This window comes from Mercenaria mercenaria, chromosome 15 (assembly GCF_021730395.1).
Source record: "Mercenaria mercenaria strain notata chromosome 15, MADL_Memer_1, whole genome shotgun sequence".
Lineage (NCBI taxonomy): Eukaryota > Metazoa > Mollusca > Bivalvia > Venerida > Veneridae > Mercenaria > Mercenaria mercenaria.
The window spans coordinates 73,692,221-73,714,929 of record NC_069375.1 but is presented as its reverse complement, the minus strand read 5'-3'; the positions used below and the strand labels follow the sequence as shown (position 1 = coordinate 73,714,929).

At 34.9% G+C, this 22,709-nt stretch overlaps 1 long non-coding RNA gene across 1 annotated transcript in view; it reads left to right on the top strand.

The window, feature by feature from the left end:
* LOC123558653 (uncharacterized) overlaps nucleotides 1–22,093 on the top strand; it is a 40,167-nt gene extending 18,074 nt beyond the window's left edge. The window contains exons 4-7 of the long non-coding RNA XR_006687762.2: nucleotides 11,032–11,168; nucleotides 14,836–15,049; nucleotides 18,322–18,458; nucleotides 21,908–22,093. This is a non-coding gene — a long non-coding RNA (uncharacterized LOC123558653). The remainder of the gene's footprint in view (nucleotides 1–11,031; nucleotides 11,169–14,835; nucleotides 15,050–18,321; nucleotides 18,459–21,907) is intronic.
* Nucleotides 22,094–22,709: the final 616 nt, after the last annotated feature.

The following is a 22,709-nucleotide window of genomic DNA, read 5'->3' as shown; positions in this document are numbered from 1 at the left end:
AGATCTTGGTTCCTTTCTTGAACTGGCCAGATTCCATTATGGGTTCCAGAGTTATGGCCCCTGAAAGGGCCAGAATTAGCTATTTTGACCTTGTCTGCACAATAGCAGCTTCATTTATGATTTTATTTTAATCAAACTTGCACACAACTTGTATCACTATAAGACCTTGGTACCTTTCTTGAACTGGCTAGATTCCGTTATAGGTTCCAGAGTTATGGCCCCTGAAAGGGCCAGAATTAGCTATTTTGACCTTGTCTGCACAATAGCAGCTTCATTTATGATTTGAATTTAATCAAACTTGCACAAAACTTGTGTTGCCATAAGATCTCAGTTCCTTTGTTGAACCGGCCAGATCCCATAATGGGTTCCAGAGTTATGGCCCCTGAAAGGGCCAAAATTAGCTATTTTGACCTTGTCTGCACAATAGCAACTTCATTTATGATTTGATTTTAACCAAACTTGCACACAACTTGTATCACCACAAGATCTTGGTTCCTTTCTTGAATTGGCCAGATTCCATCATGGGTTCCAGAGTTATGGCCCCTTAAAGGTCCAAAATTGGCTATTTTGGCTTTTGCAGCCATATAGAGACTTCATTTATGGTTTTATTTGATACAAACTTCCAAAATATCTTCAACAACAATAAATCTTGGATTCCATGGCAACTCAGATCCAATTGTAGGTTCCAGAGTTATTTTATATCTGATTACCTCCCCTGATTGTAGTCAAAATGGATTTATATCAGTAAGTACTTATAGGACTTATTTGAAATTTCATTATTGTCATTAGTTGGACTGAGCCAATCAGGGTAGATAACTATGGACTGATTTATGTCAAATTACCTCCCTTTATTTCAAATTAATATGGGTATATCTCCGTAACTAATGAAGATGCTGATCTGAAATTTCATTTATGTCAACAGATTTATTTGGCAGATCCTTCTTTTGTACATTTTCTTTTTAATTACTTCCCTTTTCCGTTACTATAAATAGCTTATTTTTAGTAACTTTTTTATTATTGGCCGTAGGGAAAAACCGAGACCACTTTTCTGTGGTACAACATGGATGATACCTCCAATTTTTAGGTGTATTTTGACATATCTGTACCTTGTAAGAATTTTTTTTCTTTTTGGTTAAATTTCTTTCCTTTGTTGTTCCTATCCTTTGGACTTAGATATTTTTTCTGAGGACCTTCTTGTCCTCAAGTGCAATGATAACAGGTGAGCGATATAGGGCCATCATGGCCCTCTTGTTGTGTGTATGCTAATGGGGAGTCAGTTTTCAGCATTTTCTAACAATTTAAAAATACCTTTTTGAAGTCTAAAAGTGTTAGTGATATGCCTCAGGGGTAAGATATTTCCCTGTTTGAGAGCTGTAAACCTAGACATTTCAGAAATATTATCAAGCTGAATTTCATGTAATAAATGTTGATTCTACGGAACCATGAAAGGGCCATCAAACGCTGGTATGTTTATTATGTTCTGGCTGCAGAAGGATGTAAAGTGCAGTTGAAAGTAACAGAATTTTTATTCCAATTTTTAGCTCGATTATTCGAAGAATAGGGGAGCTATCCTACTCGCCCCGGCGTCGGCGTGAGCGTGGGCTTCACACAAATGTTAAAGTTTGCGTACCACCCCAAATATTTTCAAAGTCCATTGAGATATTGCTTTCATATTTTGCATACTTGTTTACCATCATGACCCCAGTCTGTAAAAAGGAGGAGGCAACTCTATCAAGCATTTTGACTGAATTATGGCCCCTTTTCGACTTAGAATAAATGTTAAAGTTTGCGTACCACCCCAAATATTTTCAAAGTCCATTGAGATATTGCTTTCATATTTTGCATACTTGTTTACCATCATGACCCCAGTCTGTGAAAAGGAAGAGGCAACTCTATCAAGCATTTTGACTGAATTATGGCCCCTTTTCGACTTAGAATAAATGTTAAAGTTTGCGTACCACCCCAAATATTTTCAAAGCCCATTGAGATATTGCTTTCATATTTTGCATACTTGTTTACCATCATGACCCCAGTCTGTGAAAAGGAGGAGGCAACTCTATCAAGCATTTTGACTGAATTATGGCCCCTTTTCGACTTAGAATAAATGTTAAAGTTTGCGTACCATCCCAAATATTTTCAAAGTCCATTGAGATATTGCTTTCATATTTTGCATACTTGTTTACCATCATGACCCCAGTCTGTGAAAAGGAGGAGGCAACTCTATCAAGCATTTTGACTGAATTATGGCCCCTTTCGACTTAGAATAAATGTTAAAGTTTGCATACCACCCCAAATATTTTCAAAGTCCATTGAGATATTGCTTTCATATTTTGCATACTTGTTTATCATCATGACCCCAGTCTGTGAAAAGGAGGAGGCAACTCTGTCAAGCATTTTGACTGAATTATGGCCCCTTTCGACTTAGAATAAATGTTAAAGTTTGCGTACCACCCCAAATATTTTCAAAGTCCATTGAGATATTGCTTTCATATTTTGCATACTTGTTTATCATCATGACCCCAGTCTGTGAAAAGGAGGAGGCAACTCTATCAAGCATTTTGACTGAATTATGGCCCCTTTTCTACTTAGAATATGCTTATTGTAATGTTAAAGTTTTACTCATTGCTTATATTAAACTATCAAGCATTGAGAATAGTCGAGTTCGCTGTCCACTGACAGCTCTTGTTGTCTCCATTTTAGTCAGAAAATAGAGGATATATATTTAGCTTACACCAGTTATGGAAACCTTGTAGTCGCATAGGTACTTAAGTGAATTGAATTCATAAAAATGGACTTATCATATCAGCAATGTGGCAAAAACTATAAGAAACATTGAAAAATAGAAAGAGTCATGAAAAAAGGTCAGAAGTGGATAACACTGATTCATTTTTATACGCCCATCTGTGAAAGAGTGGAACATATTATGTGAACATCTGTGGCGGGCTGGTGGTCAGCGTCCAAAAGTATGTTTGCTCTCTACGTCAAACAGTTTTCATCTGATCCTCAGCAAACATTGTGACAATGTTTGTGGGCAGAATATCTCGGCAAAGTTTGATAACCAGCCAATTCACCCCAGGCACTCTTTGATTATGGCACTTGACTTGGGCCAAGTCCATTGATAGGCCTAATTTGTGACAGTCTGGCACTCTTGTTTTTGTGTGTATTGATAAATTAATGTAGAGAGAATGCTAAGCTTTTTTTAAACAGTGCTTAACCAGCTGTTAAGTAATGTACTTGAATTTATTATTTATATTCATTCAGCAAGTAAGATCAACTTGGGATAAATGTTAGCATGTAAAATAGTTTGCAATCAATTCATCTTTAACAAATTATAAATTTTTGATAATTTGTGAACATAAATAAAAAAGGTTATAATCATATTCATACATACCATATTGATTAAATACATCTTTTATTAAGGTAGCTGTATACCACTGATATAAAAAATTGAAAAAATGTTTCCGCCAATTAGTGTATCTGTTTTAACTTTTGTAAATAACTAGCTGCTTTTGATAGATCCATTTAGCCTGACACTCTGGACACAAACTGCAAAGAAATTTTTATTTAAAAAATTTGTTCAAGAGAAATTTGATTGACTAATGGTAAGATGATTTGTCACATGTTTTAGGTCGCTGGAGTGTAATAAAGCCATTAAAAAAATTAAAATACACTAGTGTCATAAAGCTTTGACGCCGACGTCGTTAATAGTATAGCCGACATTGGTCAAGTTGACTTTATTATACAGTAAAAGAAAGTAGAATTTCTGATGTTTCGACAGGAAAAGCTAACATGTGATAAAAAGAATATTACATTTGTGACCTTCCATATTGAATTTATTTAACTCGTTGAATAAATTTGATAAAATGTTCGGCAGAGCCTCGCATTTTATTATTTTATTCAACTTGTTTTATAAATTCAATATGAAAAGACATTTGTGTAATATCCTCTAGAAAATGATATCATACAGTTATTTAACTCAAACGTAAACCTTACCTTAATTTGCAGATATTGGCATTGTGATGCATTTTGACTGTAATATTTTGAAAAATTTATGACTTTGATATTTTAGTTATGAGAATAGTAATTTTTTTTTTTTTTTTTTGGTTACAATGGCTTATATTGGATACTTTGACTGTAACAGGGTCTGTTTTTTTTTTCTTAAATTAAAAAAAAACTTACTTAAAACACCATATAATTGATGAACTTCAAGTCAAAACACTAGGACAGGTTTCAAAGATTTTATTTATGATCTACCGGTTATAGAAAAACATTAATATTTATAAAATCTATAAGCTGAATTTCATCACATTAATTTGAACTGATATAAGCTTTCAGTATGCTGAACACAGCTGATTCTGCCTTTGCGACAAGTGTAGATCATGATCAGCCTGTACATCTATGCAGTCTGATCATGATCTGCACTCTTCACCTTTCAGTCAGTAACTTTTGGTATGCACCCCTTTTAACAGTTAATGGTATTGTTCAGATTGAAAGATGGACAAGTTTATTATAGAAATTTAGCTGGGTAAGGGTTTGATTTGTGTAGAGAATTTTAGTAACCGTTCTCTGACTTCTAACATATATTATAATTAAGTATTGAGACCAGTCTAAAATCCCAAGCATCTGATTCTGACATAAAAGTTTTGAAACCAGTCTAACATCTCCAGCATCTTGGACTGACATTATAAAACCAGTTTTAAGGCCAGTCTAACACCTTTAGCATCTGGGTCTGACATGATGTTAAGAAACCAGTATTACTCCTCCAGCATCTAGGTCTGACATACAATTAAGTTTTGAAACCAGTCTAAGATCTCCGGCATTTTGGTCTGACCTAAAACTAAACTTTGAAACCAGTTGGAAAAGTTACAGTCCGTAACTATTGAAATATTGGTATGAAATTATGGTTTACTAAAAAAAATTAATTACAGGGATCCCAAAAGTTACCTCGACCAAATCTAAAATATTGTTTTATTTTCAGACTGTTCAAGAAATAATAATTATGTTCCTATGTTTTATCAGTTATTTTCTTCTGAACAGTAGCCTATATTTCATTAATGATAGATATAGTAACAGTATATTACTTAATTTAAACATTATCGGCAGCAATTTCTATGCAAGCATACAGCAGACAGCCTGTATACCTGTCTTCCAAGAAAATGCTTGGTTGTTAAATTTTACTCTATGGTTGTAAATAATAAATTCTACCTCTGTCTTGAACACTATTATCTCTTACATTTTCACTTGTGGCTACGCCACTCATGACAATATTAGTCGCCTACCAGTGGAGCACTAGAGGGGACTATAGGAATGTCCTCCATCCTTCTACTGCAAGAACTAAAAAAAGTGTTCAAGCTAGAGACATAAAACTTGGTAACTATGCATTGAGGGAAATATGTAGATTATGCATGTACACGACTTCTGTTTGATGGTCAAAGGTCAAGGTCACTATTGAAGGTCAAGTAGAAATTGTTTCTGCTCCATTACTTTTTTATGCATTCATGGATTATCTTAGTGCTACACACAAACGTACCCCATGATGAGACAATGTATCAGCCTATGATCTATGCTTAATAGTTCAAGGTCGTTTTTCAAGGTCAAGTAAAATTTGTTTCTGCTCTTAGTTTTAATTGCATTGAAGGATTTTTTTTAAAGAGCTAAACAGAAAGTTTCCCTATGATTAGACAATGTGACACGCACATGACCCATGGTTGGTCGGTCAAAGGTCAAGGTCATTATTGAAGGTAAAGTAAAATTGTTTTTTCACCAGTAGCGGACTTCTGTATTGCCACTGCTATACTCGTCTGGTGTTCACCTTTGAAAGATAGTATAATGTTTAGCTGGACTATTCGAAAAATAAGTAGAGCTATTCTACTCACCACGGCGTCAGAGTCGGTGTCAGCGTCACACCTTGGTTAAGTTTTTCGTACCAGTCCACTTTTTGACAAAGTCTTTTGAGATAAAGCTTCGAAACTTGTTTACCATCACCATGGCCAGTTATAGGCAAGAGCACATAACTCTATCAAGGATTTTGGCTGACTTATGGCCCCTTTTGACTTAGAAATCTTGGTTAAGTTTTCGCACCAGTTCATATTTTGGCATAGTCTTTTGAGATAAAGCTTTGAAACTTTCAACACTTGTTTACTATCACCATGACCAGTTATTGGCAAATGTGCATAACTCCATCAAGGATTTTAGCTGAATTATGGCCCGTTTCTACTTAGAAATCTTGGTTAAATTTTTCGTACCAGTTCGTATTTTGTATAAAGTGTTTGACATATGGCTTTGAAACTTTTATCACTTATTCAGTATAATAGTCAATATCTGTAGGAAAGAGTACATAACTCTATCATCTATTTTGGCTGAATTACAGCCCTTTTTGGACTCGGAAATTTGTTCTGTTTTCATACAAGTTTATGTTTTGTCAAAACTATTTGACATATAGCTTTTAAACTTTGAACATTTGTTTATCATTATGATTTCCATCTTTAGGCAAGAGTACATAATTCTGACAACTATTTTGGCTGAATTATGGCCCTTTTTGGACTTTGAAATTAGTTCACACATTGCCATTTAGTGCAAGACTTATCTAAATCCACAAATACTGAAACAGTGTCTAATCTATTTTTATGCCCCCGAAGGGAGGCATATTAGTTTTCAACTGTCCGTCCGTTAGTTCGTTCGTTCGTTCGTTCGTTAGTCACAACGTTAACTTTTTGCATGAAGGCACTTTACTCACGAACCACTGCACCCAGGATCTTCAAACTTCACATGCTGATAGTACTTATTGAGTACACCACCCCTACTGACTTTGGGGTCACCAGGTCAAAGGTCAAGGTCACAGGGGCCAACGTTAACTTTCTGCATGAAGGCACTTTACTCACGAACCACTGCACCCAGGACCTTCATACTTCACATGCTGATAGTACTTATTAAGTACACCACCCCTACTGACTTTGGGGTCACCAGGTCAAAGTCACAGGGGCCAGCGTTAAATTTTTGCATGAAGGCACTTTACTCGCGAACCACTGCACCCAGGACCTTCAAACTTCACATGCTGATAGTACTTATTGAGTACACCACCCCAACTGACTTTGGGGTCACCAGGTCAAAGGTCAAGGTCACATGGGCCAACGTTCAGTTTTTGCATGAAGGCACTTTACTCGCGAACCACTGCACCAAGGACCTTCAAACTTTACATGCTGATAGTACTTTATGAGTACACCAACCCTACTGACATTGGGGTCACCAGGTCAAAGGTCAAGGTCACAGGGGTCAACGTTAACTTTTTGCCTGAAGGCATTTTACTCGCGAACCACTTCACCCAGGACCTTCAAACTTCACATGCTGATAGTACTTATTGAGTACACCACCCCTACTGACTTTGGGGTCACCAGGTCTAAGGTCAAGGTGCTGTGGGGGCATTTGTCACCATTAGTGACAGCTCTTGTTTTCTTTTGTCTGAATATCTATGTTAATATTTTGACCCCGTTATTCAATCAATTCTTCGAATAGTCGAGCGCGCTGTCATCAGACAGCTCTTGTCTGTTCTGTAACCTGTCACTTAATAATAATTGATATGGTCAAAATGATAAATCAATTATTAAAGTTTTAAATTGAAAATGAATTATCAATAAATCTATGATCAATAACCTTTGGGAATAAATACATATTGTTAAGATAGCTGTCAATAATAAAATAATTGTTAATTGAATTCCCTCATTCACTGTATTCAAGTTACTAAGTGTAGTGTGTATTACACCTCTTATTCAATAAAATGCTTATAATGTATTGTACATTATTGATATAAGCTTGAAAGGAATTATGTCTTCTTCAGTCCAATTTCTATACTGGTTTTCATCCTAGAAAAAGATTAAAAGGTTTCTAATTGGAAATCTATAATCTGAATACAAGTGTTAGGTTTAAACCTTTGTGTTAAAGCTATGGTTGTTTTTAAGTGTATATCAGATTGTTGAAATAATATGGTAGAAGACAGATAGATTATAAATGGAGACCATTTAATATTTATGTGAAAGCTAAATACTGATATAATTGAAATTAGATTGCACCATTTTTGAATACATTTAATTCAAAAACGGTTCAGTATTTAGGTGCCTATGCTTAATCCATAAAAAGCTTTTGAAGAAAAATATTGGTTAAAAGTAAAATTTTTAATGGATAGTATTTATAAAAGGAAACATTATTATTTTAAAAACTGTTCTAGGATTTTTTTTTCAACAGATAGAACTCAGAAAAATGACTCGAAAATAAAATAATGATCATTTTATTAAGAAGAAAAGAAAGTTTGATCTTAAAAATGCTGCAAAGAGTTGATTAATTTTGATCATTTTAAGGATGGATTTTTAATTCAGTGTAATTTAATTAGTAAAAAAAGTGCTTCAGCCTTGCATATTTATTAGTGTTATCAAAATTACTGTTGGGTTGTATTAAAAAAAAACAGCAACAACATTTATTTTGGTATATTAGTATCTTAATATTATTTAAAACAGTACAATATTTAACTTAAGTTTGTTTAAAGATGTGAATTTTAGTGAATTATAGATAAATTGTATGGATTTAAGTTAGATAAGATGTAAAAAAAACTGAGAAAAGGAGAAAATTTCAATGGATTTATAATATAATAACAGAGAAATACAAAAATATTAGCAAACTAAGAAAAAAGATGTTGACTAAGTGTTTTGGTTTAATTGATTTTATTAAAAGTCAACATAATTAATAAAATCTGGAAAGTAGATCCCTCGGAAGCACCGAGAAGTAACACACGCAGTTTTAATCAAATTTCTTGCTACTATATTGACGGTAGTGTGAGAAAAACAATTCAAAATGATTGTAATGGGTTTGGACACTGTTTTGGCATTTGAGCCAGAACTTGCTGAGAGGTCAAAATCTACGCAAAGTTATAAAACTCGGATAAAGTCTGGACTAAGTGACAAACAAAGACCTCAGTCAAGACTAAGTGAAAAATTAAGGTCTGAATCAAGGATAAGTGACAATGAATTGACTGCTTCTAGGATTTCTCAAAATACCTGGACTGGTTTAAATAATGATGATGATAATTTGACTAAGATGAATATATTGCGGTTGTATTGCCAGTGTAACTGGTGTACTTTCACCATCTGCTCTGAGTAAATTTATATCCAATGTTCTGTCAGAAAGACAGAAAATCCATACCATTGTGAGGTCAGATGCTATTTTAAAAAAAATTATCTTGTCATTTATATCCAGTGTGATGCCATTCTGTAAACAGAAGCTGATAAAACACTGACACTAGTGCCAGTTTATAGCCAGAAATGGAAATTATAATGTCATTAACATGCCATATTTTTACCAGTGTGGCCATCCAATAGTCAGTCTGTTTCCAGCTTCTGGCCAAGTGTGTTGCCATTGTCATGCTAGAAACCAGTTTTGTAAGGGAGGGGTTAAACACTGCAAAGCCTAGTTTACATTCTTAGAATGTGTGTACATTCTTGGAATGTTACAGTTTAGTGATTTTCCCTTGTGCTATGGCCCTTTATTTGTGGCATTTTGAAATTGCTGATGGTAAATGTTGGATACATACATTTTTCATGCGAAACAATCTCTTGTTTCAGGTTTCTTTGAGAATTATTAGCTTAACATGTACACAAAGTACTTTGTAAAGCTAATTGTGATCTCTAACCGTCTGCTCACCCACACTTTTCTTCAAACAACATCTCTAAAACCATAGATGATAATCAATTTGTTACCATATTTTGTGTTCGGATCGTAACTTTATCACCATTCAAAGAATTGATTTTAAATTTGGATAGCTAGGTGGCGATGAGACAATGTGCAGAGTGCATGAACTAGGCCTACAGGTCAAATGGTCAAGACCACAAACGGAGCTTGACTGTCAAATTTCTATGTCATATTGCATGTGGGAGCATAACTTAATAACCATTTATGATAGCGCAAAAACTGGGGCGGTAAGTCATATGTCATGGTCACAAAGTGCGCTCAGAGGTCAAATCTGTCCATTGTATTTCATGTCCTGAGCACAGCCATATAACCATTAAAGGATTTGATTTCAGACTTGGCATGTAGGTAGGTGGTGATGAAGCGATGTGCAGAGCGCATGAAATGGGATGGTAGGTCAAAGGTAAAGGTCACAAAGTGAGCTGTCCTTGAAAACGATACAACATATTGACTTTGGAAGGTCAAATGTTAAGGTCAGAAATTTATCTCAGAGGTCAGGCATGTCTTTCACATTTCATGTCTGGAGCACAAACACCAAACCTTACCAAGCATTCCACACTCAAAAATAACTCTTTTCAAAATATGCTCTTGTTAAACGTTTCATCCCTTGCAGTGATATTCATCGTCAGTTGACAACTTCCATGATCGATAATTTTGAAGAGGCATTTTACTACGAAAATATCATATATAATTTAGCCATAACATTGATATGATTCAGTATTGTTTTAAAATGTAAAAAGTTCAGCTACATTGTACCACACCTGGAGGCCTTTAAAACACTATGTAACTTGGTTCTTGCATAATAGAGAAGAAATTCATGAGAATCTCTGTTATAGATTTTGCGATTCAAGCTGGTATCTAGCAACAACAAGATACCTTTATATTCAAATCTTATTTATTTATTTATTTATTTTGTTGGGTTTAACGTCGCACCGACACAATTTTAGGTCATATGGCGACTTTCCAGCTTTAATGGTGGAGGAAGACCCCAGGTGCCCCTCCGTGCACTATTTCATCACGAGCGGGCACCTGGGTAGAACCACCGACCTTCCGTAAGCCAGCTGGATGGCTTCCTCACGTGAAGAATTCTACGCCCCAAATGAGGTTTCGAACCCACATCGATGAGGGGCAAATGGTTTGAAGTCAACGACTCTAACCACTCGGCCACGGAGGCCCCCATATTCAAATCTTAGTACCAGTTATTACTTTGAAGACTATTAAGGTTTGAAAACTGTATTAGAGATTTACTGTTGGTTTTTAGGATACTTTGTTACTTTAGTGTAATTATTTTGATTCCAGGAAAACACAACAGTCAGGTAGTGACAATAAAGATGAATCAGAGTGAAACATATAATAGGATGGTAGCTGGGAGGTTTGCCCTTGTAAATAGCAACAGCAGTGACAGTGGTACAGACTGTCCACACAGGGATATGTAGGTAAGGTAATGTATCAGAGTGGCATACATAACAGCGTGGCCGATGGGCAGTTTTATTTAGTTAAAGACAGCATTACCAAGTTTCATATTTAAGTAGAAGTCTAGGGGTATACTGGTTTCAGGTTGTGTGTCTGTCTGTCTGTCTGTGCCCGCGAAATGATGGTTAAGTGACTGCATAACAGTACTTTCTCTTTGATGTCATTCATTCCGTTCTGTTTATGTGACCTTTTTCTTTTTATGTGACTGTTAGAACAATAGAGAGAACAATGGGGGTGTCACATAAATACCGTTTCGTTAGAACGTCCGTCCGTCTGTCCGTAGACACAATTTTGTGCGCACCATCTCTCCTCATCCCCTTGACACAATTTAATGAAACTTCACACAAGTGATCAGAAACTACAGTAGTTGTGTATGGGGCATGTTAGGTTCTTTCTGAAAAAAAAATTGCAGAGTTATGGGACTTTGTTTTTTGTTACTATACTATATACATAGACACAATCTTGTGCACACCATCTCTTCTGATCTTCTTGACACAATTTAATGAAACTTCACACAAGTGATCAGTAACAATAGTAGTTGTGCATGAGGCATGTTTGGTTCTTTCAGAATTTTTTTTTCAGAGTTACGGGACTTTGTTTTTTTACTATACTATATACATAGACACAATCTTGTGTGCACCATCTCCTCATCCCCTTGACACAGTTTAATGAAACTTCACACAAGTGATCAGTAACAATAGTAGTTGTGCATGGGGCATGTTAGGTTCTTTCAGAACAAAAAATGCAGAGTTACGGGACTTTGTTTTTTGTTACTATACTATATACATAGACACAATTTTGTGCGCACCATCTCTCCTGATCCCCTTGATACAATTTAATGAAACTTCACACAAGTGATCAGTAACAACAGTAGTTGTGCATGGGGCATATTTAGTTCTTTCAGAATTTTTTTTTGCAGAGTTATGGGACTTTGTTATTTTGTTACTATACTATATACATAGACATAATTTTGTGCGCACCATCTCTCCTGATCCCCTTGACACAATTTAATGAAACTTCACACAAGTGATCAGTAACAACAGTAGTTGTGCATGGGGCATGTTAGGTTCTTTCAACAACAAAAATTGCAGAGTTTTGGGACTTTGTTTCTTGTTAACATACTATGTACATACAGTCTGCATATGCAATCTTGTGCATGCCTAATCTTTCAAACCCTTGCACACAATTTAATGAAACTTGACACAAGTGATCAGTACCAACCCTAGTTGTGCATGGTGCATGTTACGTTCTTTTAGATAAATATTCTGCATAGTTATGGGACTTTGTTTTTTGTTACTATACTGTATACATACAGTCTATATACATAAAGTCCACATAATTATGCAATCTTGTGTGCGTCAAATTGCAATGTACTGTGTCAGTGCATGCGGGGGGTACATTCATCACCTTTTGTGATAGCTCTAGTTAGTCTTCAAAATTATCTAACTTCAAAGAATGAAAAGGTTCTAATGGACATTTCAACAAAAAGTAAATAACCATACGCAACACGTGAAAAAAATCTAAGCTAAACTTTAAATATTTACAAGAGGCAAAGGTTGTATCTACATACTTTTTAAAACTTAAGAGCGTAATTTCTATTACTCTTGAGTCTTAAAAATATTGGAAGTCTACTGAGCGGTAAAGGGTGTATATGAATGAACATTTGTGGTAAAAGGACGTATTAATAAATTAGGTCCTTGTTACATGTATTAGTCTCCTATTGGTTCACTGGAGAGGACAATAAGAATGCCCTACATAACTGTCATCCACAGTTTCTTTAAAGAAGATTACTAATTAACAATACTAGTTTCAACCAAATTTCACAGAGGGTGGTTCCCTTTCAGATTCCATCAGATCTTGGTCATCCATTTTGAATTATGTTGACATTGCAACCGACATGAAAAAAGTTAAAAAAATTTCTCCCTAGAAACTACCGGTCTGATTTTGAATTTATTTTACAGAAATGGCTGAGCCTCTACCAATTTTTTTCAAATCATTATGTTTCATTAAAAACAGCTGCCATGGTTTGATAGTAGCTTATAGCAATTGAACTGTTCTACATCTGTCTGTCTGTCCGTCAAAATAAATAACCTTGATCCTCATATGACCTTCACCTTCAAACATAAAATAATAACATTTTTGGTCCTACAGCCTACAGAAATGACTCAGTTTAGTTCAAACTCACACTTGGTAAACCTTCTGAAAATGACCTATATGTACATGTCCTTGCCCTGCATCCATCTTTACAAATCAGATTGCCTACAGCCCACATTAATGACCCAATTATTTCAAACTTGCACTCAACAAGCCAAGGGACTGCTAAGATGTGGTCTCTTAATGGAATGGTCTCTAAATAAAATGCAGTCAGATGAAAAGGAAAGTGATTGTTTGACTGTTAATATAAATGTATTTATTATGAACATACATGTGTGGTTACAAAATCTGTTCTAACATCGTGAACACTTTTTCAAGTACACAAACCGTGAAAATTTTGGCCAGATTGTTTCTCAATTAAACTGGTACAAAGCTTAATTGCATTCTGTCTCGTGAAAAACATATTCGTTAATTACTCAGATGAAGAAATGCCATGTAGAATTTTGGTACCCGGGCGCTTAATAGATATAAAAAAACTTCTTTGTAGAATATTTTACCAGTCTGGACTACATTAAAGTGGTTGCTGGTCGTTTAATAGAAAAGACATTTAATAGAATGAATATATACACTGAAAATGTTCAGGATGGATTTTGACTGGTCGTTTAATACAAAAATCGCTTAATAGAAGTGGTCGCAAGTACGATGTCGACTGTATATATATAAGTGACTTTAGCCTCAAATGATCTACACCATCAGACTTAAAACTTTAATAAACAACTTTTTTGGTCCTACAGCCCAAATAAATGACTCAATTTAGTTCATACCCGACAAGCTTTGTGGCACAACCTACAAAATTACTTATATATAAATGACCACCGTATGAATTTCACCTTCAAACGTAAACCCCGTCGCCCCCCCCCCCCCCCCCCCCCAAAAAAAATACTTTGGATATACAAACTGAGGCACGAATGTGCCTTTTGAAGACACAGCTCCTTGTTTTCAAATATGGCTTTATAGTAAAGTTTGAAAATTTTCTCTGAAACTGCTGTCTTGATTGCAAAATAGCTTTCGGTAATGTTCTTTGGGCGACCCTGTATCAAATTCCTTCAAATAATTCTTTTACATTGAAATACATGGCCGCCAAAAAAAATAACAGGCTGGCACATTATTTTCATTAACTCTGGTTAGGAATGAGATATTGCTATGAAATTGGAATGTAGTTAGCTTATGTGAAATGAAAGATTAGGATTGCATTTGAGGCCACTGGGGCCAATTTTGCTAAGTTAAAGTAGAAAAACATTTTCTGGCCAAGAACTGACAAAATTTGTTGTTTAGCAAGCTTATAAGGTGTCACTCCCTTATTCAAATATTTCCAGGTCGATGTATCCTAAGAAGTAGTTCTTCGAAATTTTGAAGTTCAAAATTTGAAGCCATCCTTACTTTTTACTTGTTAAATTTCAAATGTATTTATTAACACTGTGTGCTTTTTGTGCCATTTCGGATGTCTTTAACAGTTGTTTCATCTGTGTTTTCCAGGACTACATTTCTTTGAGGACGGATTAAAATCTATACCAGACTAGCAGCCTCGACAGATGTGTATTGGAAATTTGAACAGGGACTGAATACTTTGATCTGTGTGTGAATTAGTTGATTTCGAATATCTCAGCAACCAAAGGATTTACAGTAATGAAGATTTACATTCTAGTAGCTGATAACAATAAAAGTCAGTCCATAAAAAGATTTTATCAAGGTTTGTGAAATTATACTTTTTTTAGGTCACCTGTCATGAAGTGACAAGGTGAGCTATTGTGACCGCTTGATGTCCGTCATGCGTCGTCCGTTGTGCGTCATCTGTCAACAATTTCTAAAAAATGGTATGAAAGTTCTTTTTTCACAACTAATTATGGTTTTTTACCTGCTGACTGTTTCGGACAGTTCTCTGTCCATCACGAGCACCGGAAGTCAGTGCTCGTGATGAAGGACAGTGAACTGTCCGAAACAGTCAGCAGGTAAAAAACCATAATTAGTTGTGAAAAAAAGAACTTTCATACCATGGATTTACCAACTAAATGAACTCATTCAAGAATTTCTAAAAAAACTTCTTCTTGAAAACCACTGGGCAGAATTACACCAAACATCACAGGAATGATCCTTGGGTGACCCCCTTTCAAAATTTTTCAAAGAATTGAATTCCATGCAGAACTCTGGTTGCCATGGCAACCGAAAGGAAAAACTTAAAAATCTTCTTGTCAAAAACCACAGGACCTAGGGCTTTGATATCTGGTGTGTAGCTTCATCTAGTAGTCCTCTACCATAATTGATCAAATTATTCCCCTAGGGTCAAATATGGCCCCGCCCCGGGGGTCACATGGTTTATATAGACTTTTATACGGAAAACTTTGAAAATCTTCTTGTACAAAACCACATGGCGTAGGTGTTTGATATTTGGTATGTAGCATCATCTAATGGTACTCTACCAAGATTGTTCAAATTAATCCCCTAGGGTCAAATATGTCCCCGGCCTAGGGGTCCCAAGTTTTACATAGACTTATATAGGAAAAAAGTTTTAAAAACCTTCTTGTCTGAAACCACAACACTTAGACCTCCGATATTTGGTTTGTAGCATTGTCTTATGGTCCTCAACCAAAATTGTTCAAATTGTACCCTTTGGGAGAAAAGAGGCCCTGTCCAAAGTTTTACATAGACTTATATAGGAAAAAAGTTTTAAAAATCTTCTTGTCTGGAACCATACGACCTAGGCTTTTGATATTTGGTATGATGCATTGTCTAGTAGTCCTCAACCAAAATTGTTTAAATTGTACCCCTTGGGTGAAAAGAGGCCCTGCCCTGGGGGTCCCAAGTTTTATATAGACTTATATAGGAAAAAGCTTTTAAAAATCTTTTTGTCTGAAACCATACGATCAAGGCTTTTGATATTTGGTATGATGCATTGTCTAGTAGTCCTCTACCAAAATTGTTCAAATTATGCTTCTGGGGTTAAAAGTCTTAAGAGGCCCCGCCCTGGGGTCACTTAATCATTATGTAAGTTATATAGGAAAAGTACTTAAAAAATCATCTGATTTTTAAATAGTGATTCGAAGACATTTTAAACGTTTTGTTCAGCCTAAATTATGTTAGCATCTAGACATGACACGTCAGTAGTATCATTGAGTGTGTATCATAGTTCATCGATTTTTCTGTTCCTTAATTAAAAGTAAATCACAAGCTAGATGAGACGTACATATTATTAAACCATTATTAAACAAGTGCTTTAAATTATTATATGATAAACAGAAAATAAGTAACATATCAATCCAAAATAACAATATGAATTCAAAAAAAAAAAAAAAAAAAAAAAAAAATATGAATTCAGGATGACTTAATTTCATCCTAAATACTTACTTTATCTACAAAAGCTAAGAAATTCTTATATTCATTCACTATTATATAAGCACTATACCTCTAAATAATGTTTTTTAAAGTTCAAAGTAATTATTATTATTATTATTTAATTCTCACTATTTATGTTTTGCAGCTTTGCAACATTGAAAAAGTGTTTAACGATGCTTATTGTATATTTCATTTAGAATAATGTGATAGTCACGTTATTCGTAATATTCTTGCTTTGACAAAATTTTTATGCTAGATTTAGGTTATAGAACATGTTGGGTATATTGTATGACATTAATAAGTTGAACAATGGATATACAGAATGTTTTATTAGCTATACTAAACTTAACTATAAAACAAGTAAATACTGCGTTACATGACAGCCACATTATCTTAAATGAACTGTAGTTGATTACATAAAATTATCATGACTGTGAACATGCATCTATTGCAAACACAGAAAATTTGAGTATTCTTTTTGGTACATATCCAAACACACTTTATACGGTACTGAATTACATAATTATGCCTGCAATTATACATAGTTCTTCGTTCCAGCCTTATATACCTAATCTTCATCTGAGCTAAGGACCTCATTGCGGGACACTGTGGCCAGCGTATAAGTATTAGTACACATTAATTCGTCAGTTTTATATTTCCTAAGTATAAACGTTTATTATCGAATTTTAATTCAATTCACCTTAATGCATTAATAGTATGCATAGAATAAACAATACATAGAAAATATGAATCATTATATGCACATAATTTAATGATGATTGATAATAGTAATGACTAAAACAACACCATTAATTTCAAGGCATTTTTTAACAAATACACTTTTTGATCAGTTTTTAGCGAAGAAACAATCATTTGCTGTCTTAAAAATGATAACATATGAGTTATAATTAATACTAAGATGGTGTTACTTCAGAGCAGCTTGCCACTAAACAATTGGTAAAAATTTGGTTATTTAGTAGTCCGCCATCTAGGATATCTCCATAGAAACTAAAATTTGCACATTACTAATATATCTTTTTGTAAACAGCATACCTAAGTCTACATTTTATTATAAATTTTCTCCCATGTAGCAAGGTAACTTTCGCATAAAAAATGAAAATACCTTGATAACAGTTGAATATTTTCCCAAAAATTAAGTTTGACCTTGAATTTGACTTTGACCTTGGTACTATAACTTATATGTTTATATATCAAAATAAAGGACATATAGTGACAATGTGCAGAAAACAGGATTGGTAATTCTATCTTTGAATCTGTGATAGATGTCAGTGAAAGATATAATTAAACCATTGTCTAAAAATTGACGGCCATCTTGGACGCCATCTTGGATTTCTGGAGACTCCGACCATTTTGACCAAAATGAATGTCGGATTAATATTCTACAGTCCCTGACGGATATTTTGGTTTATAAAAGTCACTGTTTACTGACAAAGACATAGAGGTAGGGTCAAACTAACTGGTCTTCGTTTCCTACACTAATAGTACTGCCTTGTTGAAGGCCTCATATTTCTTTGTGGAAGTGTTGCTTGTCACACTCAAAATGGCATACTCATTTAGTGTCATCTTAAGAATGGCTGACACCAGCTCACAGTCATTTTTGTTCATTTCCAGGTGATGAATTCCATGTGTTGGTAGAAACTTAGAATAAAACCACCAATCACTGCCTAGACCAGAACAAACTATTAAGTCATGTAGGCAGAATCTGCAGTTCTCAGCGTAACAAGATAGAGTAGCTGCTGTTATTGCTGGTAAGTGATTTACTTTTTTTGTCAACCCATTTCTATCTGTACAATGCTTTCATGCCACCAAAGGTGGGCATATTAAAATCGCACTGTCCGTCCGTGCGTCTGGTAAATTCTTGTTCGGGCTGTAACTCTTCCATCCATAAAGGAATTTTGAAATAACTTGGCACAAATGTTCACCATAATGAGACGACATGTCATGCGCAAGACCGAGACCCCTAGCTCCAAGTTCAAGGTCACACTTAGAGGTCAAAGGTTAACATGGTCTGTTTCGTGTCCGGTCCATAACTCTGCCATCTATGGAGGGATTTTGAAACAACTTGGCATAAATGTTTACCATAATGAGGCGACCTGTCTTGCGCAAGATCCAGACCCCTAGCTCTAAGGTCAAGGTCACACTTGCAATTCAAAGGTTAATCATTTGTTAATAGGGTATGTTTAATGTCCGGTCCATAACTCTGTCATTCGTTAAGGGATTTTTAGCTCCAGTATCCGAAGAATAGGGGGGCTATACTACTCGCCCCGGCGTCGGCGTGACCCTTCTTGGTTAAAGTTTTTCGGCAACCTTTGTTTTTCTGTCATATCTTTGTAACTATTGCTTATATCTTACTGTAACTTCACATAAAGATTGTCCAGTATACAAACAATGTATGTGTAGGGGCTGAGCCCATTATACCCAAGGTCAAGGTCACCAAGGTGTTGTACTTAGGTTATTTTTAAGGTTAAAGTTTTTCGGGAACCTTTGTTTTTCTGTCATATCTTTGTTACTATTGCTTATATCTTACTGTAACTTCACATAAACATTGTCCAGTATACAAACAATGTATGTGTAGGGGCTGAGCCCATTATACCCAAGGTCAAGGTCACCAAGGTGTTGTACTTAGGTTATTTTTAAGGTTAAAGTTTTTCGGCAACCTTTGTTTTTCTGTCATATCTTTGTTAATATTGCTTATCTCTTACTGTAACTTCACATAAACATTGTCCAGTATACGAACAAAGTATATGTAGGGGTTGAGCCCATAATACCGAGGGTCAAGGTCACCAAGGTGTTGTACTTAGGTTATTTTTAAGGTTAAAGTTTTTCGGGAACCTTTGTTTTTCTGTCATATCTTTGTTGATATTGCTTATACCTTACTGTAACTTCACATAAACATTGTCTAGTATGCAAACAAAGTATATGTAGGGGCTGAGCCCATTATACCTAAGGTCAAGGTCACTAAGGTGTTGCACTTAGGTTATTTTTAAGGTTAAAGTTTTTCGTCAACCTTTGTTTTTCTGTCATATCTTTGTTACTATTGCTTATATCTTACTGTTACTTCACCTAAACATTGTCCAGTATGCGAACAAAATATGTACAGGGACTGGGCCCATCTTATCGAAGGTCAAGGTCACCAAGGTCTTATACTTAGGTTATTTTTAAGGTTAAAGTTTTTCGGCAACCTTTGTTTTTCTGTCATAACTGTGTTACTTTTGCTTATACCTTACTGTAAGTTCTCATAAACATTGTCTAGCATACAAACATAGTATATGCAGGGGCTGGGCCCATTATACCCAAGGTCAAAGTCACCAAGGAGGTATACTTGGAATTTTTTCATGTTAATTTTTTTTTCGAAAGCTTTATTAATAGACATATCTCTGGTACTTTAAAAGATAATGACTTGAAATTAAAAACATTTGTTTATAACCATCATCTGCATGTGTGGTTACATACCCCATAACTCTAATTGTATTTTTGACAGAATTATGCCCCTTTTGTACTTTTTTTTTTTTTGCAATCTTTGCTTTCTGGATATAACTTTAATGCAATATAAGATAACGAATTGAAACTTAAAATGTTTCTTTATCTCCATCATCTGCATTTGTGGTAACAATCCCCATAACTCTGATTTGTATTTTTGACCAAATTATGCCCCTTTTACACTTAATTTTTTTAACAAACTTCATTTTCTGGACATAACTTTGGTACTATATAAGATAATGACTTGAAACTCAAAATATATCTTTACCATCATTATCTGCATTTGTTCTAACAATCCTAATAACTCTAATTTGTGCATTTCATGGAATTTTGCCACTTGGTGTATCTTCCTTTTATAGTAGAGATCTCTTATTCAGACATACATTCATTTTACTGTCAAATCCCCAAATAGTGGAGCGCGCTGTCTTACGGACAGCTCTTGTTATATTACTTGGCATAGATGTTCCTCAAATGGGACGACGTGTCATGAGCAAGACCCAGACCCCCAGCTCTAAGGTTAAGGTCACACTTAGAGGTCAAAAGTTAACATGGTCTGTTTCTTGTCCGGTCCATAACTCTGCCATTGATGAAGGGATTTTGAAATTACTTGACTTAAATGTTCCCTATAATGAGCTGAGGTGTCATGAGCAAGACCCAGACCCCTAGCTCCAAGGTCAAGGTCACACTTAGAAGTCAAAGGTGTTTCCTGTCTGGCCCATAACTCTGCCATTTATCAAGGGATTTGAAAATAGTTTGACAAAAATGTTAACCATATTAAATTGTTGTGTCACACTTATGACCAAGGCCTCTTAGGTCAAGATCACAAAATAATACGTGATTTTTGCGCATACAACTATGGCATTCTTGGGCCTGCTTCGGGGGCATTTGTCACCAATAGTGGCAGCGTTTGTTCTGTGATAGCACTACATGTAGCCTTGATTTCTTTACTTAGAGTTTAAAAGGCTCCAGTTTGAAGTCTGGACTTTCCTAACCTTCCTGCATCCAAGATGATGTGTATCTGACTGGCGGTTTACACTTAGGCGTAGCCTAGCTTATCATAAAAATCATTCATTCCATTCTATACTGGTTCAGTAACACTGTTTGGCATTTTAACAAAATCATGCCCCTTTTTCAACTTTTATATTCGTTCAGTTGACAAGACTGTTGAATAGTTGAACCTTACTGTCCTCGGATAGCTCTTGTTTTACTAAAAAATATGTCCTATTTGATTTAGTAATTTCTTATTTGATAGACCATTTTACTAAAACAATAAGGCGTATTGTTACATACAAGATCCTACAAGACTAGCTGGTGACATCAAACTTTAGTGTTTCTAGCATGCCTATTTTCACTTGGAAAACCAGTTTCTGAGCCATTTTGTCCGCAAAGTAGGTCTCGTGTTTAAAGTGTTACTGGGGTACAGAATTTGGTTCGCAGTGAGAATGTTTTGTTTAACATTTCTCACAATACCGTAATTTACAAGAATATGTGTGAAAATTTTGGCTTAAAATAAAATTTGGTAAGATTTGGTGTTGCCCTTTATTGATGTATTCACCGGTCATCGTATCCTAGGAAGTAGTTCTGTGAAATATTGAAGTTTCCCAATTTGAAGCCATCTCTACTTTGACTTGCTAAATTTCAAATGTATTTATTGACACGGTGTACATTTTGTGTCATTTCTGATGTCTTTAACAGGTGTTTTGTCTGTGTTTTCCAGTACTACATTTCTGTGCCGAAGGATTAAAAACTACTCCAGACTGGCAGCCTCGACAGATGTGTATTGGAAATTTGAAAAGTGACTTTGATGTGTTGCAAACAAGTTCATTGTTGATGATAGGAGCGTTAGTGCTGTAATTTTGTTGTTAACCAAAAATTTACCTGAAAGAAGTTATTAAAGGTTTTATAATGTAAACAGACCCCTACATCATTTTACCATCGATATTTTCCACTCATGTTTGCACGCAATTCAGGTGATAATTGTTGATATAATTGTAAATGAGAGGCCCCAACAAAAACCTTTCTTCAAGTTTTGTAAGCAGTTTAATTTGTAAATTAATGTTGATATCTGAAGTTAACCGCTCACTTTGTTTACAACAATAAATAAAACCTTATAGTTTGTTTAAGGTTGTTGACCTGTAATGAAAATCATCAACTAAAGTAATTCCCATATGCTTTTTCAGCATTTATTTGTTTTTCAAGGAAAGCAATGCTCCTGATAGTTCCATCCAGAGAATGCTGAATTGCTTAAAATACATTACATAGAGTCATTACCTATCAGCTACCTTAAAATGTTGTAATTACAACCATTACCTTAAAACATTGTAATTATATTTGATGACAATGAATTTTTATGTTACATTATTTGGAGCAAAGACCTCCTGAACAGTAAGAGATATTCTTCAAAATAACTAAAGCATACAAAATACTTTCAAAATGATTCAATGAAGTGATAAATATACACAATTTAGCTACTTTGATACACAAACGTTATACTAATTTACATGTAACTTTTTTGTTAT